Source organism: Chrysemys picta, chromosome 12 (assembly GCF_011386835.1).
Source record: "Chrysemys picta bellii isolate R12L10 chromosome 12, ASM1138683v2, whole genome shotgun sequence".
Lineage (NCBI taxonomy): Eukaryota > Metazoa > Chordata > Testudines > Emydidae > Chrysemys > Chrysemys picta.
The window spans coordinates 19,643,696-19,647,719 of record NC_088802.1 but is presented as its reverse complement, the minus strand read 5'-3'; the positions used below and the strand labels follow the sequence as shown (position 1 = coordinate 19,647,719).

At 46.1% G+C, this 4,024-nt stretch overlaps 1 pseudogene; it reads left to right on the top strand.

Moving 5' to 3' along the window:
* Nucleotides 1-815: 815 nt before the first annotated feature.
* LOC135974515 (olfactory receptor 14A16-like) lies at nucleotides 816-1,532 on the top strand (annotated as a pseudogene).
* The last annotated feature ends 2,492 nt before the right edge of the window (nucleotides 1,533-4,024 follow it).

Below are 4,024 nucleotides of genomic sequence, written 5' to 3'. Positions count from 1 at the left end.
GCTATTATTCAATATTTTTATTAACGACTTGGATAACGGAGGAGAGAATATGCTTATAAAACTTGCATATGACACCAAGCTGGGAAGGATTGCAAACACTTTTGAGGACAGGATCAGAATTCGAAATGACCTTGACAAATTGGAGAATTGGTCTAAAATCAGCAAGAGGGAATTCATTAAAGACAAGTGCAAAGTTCTTCTCTTACCAAGCAAAAATCAAATGTTCAACTACAAAATGGGGAATCACTCGCTAGGTGGTGGCATTGCTGAAAAAGATCTCGGGGCTAGAATGGTTCACAAATTGAATATGAGTAAACAATGTGATGTAGTTGCGAAAAAGGTTAATACCATTTGGAGTGTATTAAAAAGAATGTCGTATGTAAGACACGGAAGGTAATTGTCCCACTCTACTTGGCACTGGTGAGGCCTCAGCTGGAGTACTGTTTCTGGTTCTGGGTGCCACACTTTAAGAAAGATGTGGACAGATTGGAAAGAGTTCAGAAGAGACCAACAAAAATGATCAAAGGTTTAGAAAACCTGACCTATGAGGAACTGTGAAAAGCAGAGGAATGTGATTTGACTTGAAAAGAGGACCAGCAACCTCAGTCTGTAGCACAATAGAAGAAAATTTATTTAAAATACTGTTTGAATGGTACCTCACACAACCAGGTTAAATATATATAATGGGATTCTCTGATGTTCGGTGGCTGCGTATTTTACACTTTGTGATGTTTCTAGGGATTTACCTGGTATCCCTGACAGGGAATCTCCTTCTTATCATCCTTGCACTGCTTGATCATCACATTCACACCCCCATGTACTTCTTCCTGATAAATCTGTCTGTCTTAGACCTTGGATCTATCTCCCTCACTGTTCCCAAGTCCGTGGCAAACTCCCTGTTAAACACCATGTCAATTTCTTATGCTGGATGTGTTACCCAACTCTTTCTCTTCATCTTCTTCACTGCGGTTGACTTTGCTTTTCTCACCATCATGGCCTATTACTCATACGTCGCCATCTGACAACCACTGCACTGTGAGATGACAATGAACAGGACAGCTTGTGTCCAAATGGCATCCAGTGCCTGGATCACTGGAATTCTCCTTTCTGTACTACACACTGGGAACACGTTTGCAATAACCTTCTGTGGCGGCAACATGGTGGGTCAGTTCTACTGTGAAATCCCCCAAATACTGAAGCTGGCCTGCTCTGACCTGTACCTTGGTGAAACTATGGTTCTTTCCTTTAACCTATTCTTAGGCTTAAGCTGCTTTGGTTTTATATTCGTGTCATATGTTCAGATCTTCAAAATAGTGCTGAGAATCCACTCTGAGCAGGGTTGGCATAAAGACTTTTCCACCTGCCTTTCTCACCTCACTGTGGTCTCCTTGTTATTTTGCACTGCTGTTATTGCTTACCTGAAGCCCACTTCCCGCTCTCCATCAGGTCTGGATCTTTTGGTAGATGTGCTTTCTTCCATGGTGCCTTCCTCATCTACAGCACCAGGAACAAGGAGATCAAAGGTGCCCTGAAGAAACTAACTGGATGGAGGTTATTCATCAAAAATTAAATTTTCAGATTTCTCCCTTCACCATGGTTTCATTCTGTGTTTCCTTACTGATATAATCAAATGATGACATTATTGCCTCAATGGGAAGATGATGTGCAATCTTTTTTATACAAAATGCTGTTTTTACAGTGTTTTTAATCCAGACTAAATTCACTGAAGTCAGTGGAGTTACTCTAGGTTTACACCAGTGTAAATCAGATAAGAATCGATTGATGGATCTAGCTATAAATGGCAAAAAAAAAAACCCAAAGTATTTTGCGTTTTTAACACAGAGTTAAGGTTGCCCAGTGATAGATCAGACACAGTGTTCGAGCATAGGGCAAGCGCAGGTAGCGCCTGTCCATTGCAGTGACAAGGCAGAGCCTGAGTGTGGGTGTTACGGGTGTTGTGGGGCATCGCCCAAAGGGGGCAGAGTTAAGGTTATGTGGGCATTTCCCTTACCTTATCTTACCTTAATTCTGTATGTCCTGGTTTTCTGAAGCTTGAGTTTTGCTGAACGGGACTTTCTGAATGGGCACGAGGTCTCACTGGAAGACCTTAACTCTGTTTCAGTGAAGTTTTTGGCTATTAAATTTTCTAGCTGTTTGAAGAGAAAGAAAAATGTTAGTAGGAGTGGTCCTTGTGTCAGCTGTAGATAGCAATGGATATGGAGGACAAGAGAAGCAAAAGTCTCTTTTCAGAACCACCACGTTTTTCTGGACAGGTACTCTATTCTGTGCCTGTCTGGGTTCCCCTCACATCCACCCCCAGAACCTCTCCATAAGTGCAGCACAAAGTCGGATGCATCCATCTGTCACATTGGATGCTCAGAGAAGTGGCCTGAATCAATAGCTCCGAGAGGTGTGAACTGTATCACTCGTACCAGTCACCCCAGGGCCAGCCGGGTCTTCACGGTGTTGTTGGTGCACGCTTTCCATGTGACTCTTCTCAGCTTCACACCCCAAGAGGCCGCGCTTCCCTAGACCCGGCACACATGAAAAAGGGTTAAGGGAGACAGGTTAAGCCCCCCAGAAGGACAAGGACAAATCCCTTAAGATCACATGAGGGGAGCAGGTAGTGTTGGACCCCCATAGATGGATTGGGAACCTCCAGATATTGGCACATACATGGGAGGGGAATGTGCGGCTGTCAGGTGCCCCTGTCCCCAATATTCCCCCAGGCTGCTGTCACTCACCCTCATGTTCCCCTTCCCAGTGCCCTACCCCTCCCAATCTCCTAACCCCCAACCTGTCTCCTATCCAATCTCCTCATTTATTCTCCTCTCCATAATCACCCCTCCTCTCACTGCCCCCAAAACTCCTCTCTTCCTTTCCCACCAACTCTTCCGCCCCCAATCATCCCCCCCTCCCAGTGAGCATGTGTATGGGTTATTTATTTTCATTTCAAAAATAGTTTCGGCACCTTCTCAATATTCAGCTGTGCTCAAGAGATAGTTCCCCAAGATTAGATACCCTTCAACAGAGGCAGATGCCTCCTGTTTTTAAGCACAGATTTCTGCCCAGGGTTAGATTTTGACTCACAGGACCTAGGTTTCTTGGCCAGAACATTCTCCTTTCATCAGCTATGGGGCTGCAAGTCAGAAACAGTTTTCAACCATCTCCTCCTCTCGCCAGGCACATGCACAGTGCAATCCATTTGGCGTGACTCCAAGCACTTCAAAGGCTGACACGCCTAACTGAGAATTAAACACTGTGGCTAATAACGCTGTCATTTTATTTCCCCCTCAGGGTCAGTGAGTGGACTGCACTCTGCTAAGTTGGCCCTTGAGCTTTGGAGACCCTGCATGAGGATCTGAGCTCCGGTTTGATCTCTAGCAATGTACAATGAATCAGCACCAAAATGCACCAACTGTATGAAAAGTTAGAAATACTCCACTGCAGTCAATTGATTTCCCTCTCAGTCACCCTGGTGTAAATCAGGAGTAACCCCACTGGAGACAATGGGGCTGATTCCCCCATCACTCATCTCAGGGGTAGTCCATGGTGTTACACTGGAGTATGTCTGGTTTCAGGGAGAAGAGATTCAGGCCCTTTGACTCCAGCATCTGATGCATCCTCCACCCCCTGAACGCTCTTACTCTAGTCCCCGGGTGTCTTCTTCCCTCTGCCACATACAGCCCAGACCTGCAAACAACGCCCCCAGCCCCAATCCCGTTCCTCCCCTCTCACAACCCTCCACCTCATGGACGCTCTCGGTCCCTGTTTTTTGAGAGTCCCCCTCTATGGCCCAGAGCCTATTCTCCACCCAGAATTCCTGACTCAGCTTCCTCAGAGATTCCTGTTGAACCCCTTTGCCCACCAGTCCCCTCTTCTGCTCAGCTCCACTCCCCTGATATGGCCCCAGCCCCAAGGATCAGCTCACGACCTCTGCTTCCTCCTGTCAAAGTTCCAAACACCAGACATTCTCTCCTGATTCTGTCCTTTGGCCAGCCCTGGCTACCATTTCCTTCCCACA